Here is an 829-nt window from a genome sequence, read left to right on the forward strand (position 1 = left end):
GCCCCCAACCCGCCTCCCCCCTGGTTTGCAGCTTTTCTGCGGGAGCGACTCACGCTCCGAGGCGGTGGTGAAGTGGGGTGCTCACTGAGAGAGTGTCCGAAGCTCTGCTGCCGGGGCTGGGACATCTCTGGCTGGAGGCTTGTGTTTCCTGCCAAGGGGGGCACAGAGCTAGGCAGCAGTCTGGGGGCTCTGGGGAGCCCAGGGTCCTCACAATCCCTGCTAAGCGGAGGAGGTTGGGGCAGAAGGTCCGGCTGGGCGCAGGGCGGGAAAGGCAGGTGGAGAGAGGCGGGCGGCTGAGCAGGGCGAGTGAGGGCGAGCCCCTCGCAGGAGTGGGGAGACCCCGACTCCCTTCCCACACGGCCTGGGGAAGTCTGGGGGGTGCTGGGGTGGGGAGGCAGGAGAGCGGGGTCTTACAGCAGGGCCCAGGCGCCCCAGCACCCAGGCTCCCCAGGAGCCGACACTGGCTTCTTAGAGTTCCGTGGTTGGGTCTAAGTGGTTTTGCTGAAGCAGCGTCGAGGGCGTCGCCCACTCTGGCGCTTGCCCAGGCGGCGTCAGTGTCGCATCAGGTCACCTGTTTGCTCTGCAGCAGAGCAGCCGGCCCAGGGGCCTTCCCTGCCCTGACACTCTGGGGTGGACACCCGCCTGGCCTAGGGCTGGCCCCCCCCAGCCGCCCCAGCCCGCAGCTGCTCTGAGAGCCCGGGCAGCGCTGATTCTGAGCCTTCTCCCCTGCCAGCCTGATGTTCCTTCACCGCCAGCGGTTTCAGGGGGCAAAACTCCACAGGGGACCGGCCTCCACAGGGCGGGGCAGGGCCTTCACCCTGTGAAGGGC

Source organism: Condylura cristata, unplaced genomic scaffold (genome assembly GCF_000260355.1).
Source record: "Condylura cristata isolate star-nosed mole 26May11 unplaced genomic scaffold, ConCri1.0 scaffold00003, whole genome shotgun sequence".
In the NCBI taxonomy this organism is placed as follows: domain Eukaryota; kingdom Metazoa; phylum Chordata; class Mammalia; order Eulipotyphla; family Talpidae; genus Condylura; species Condylura cristata.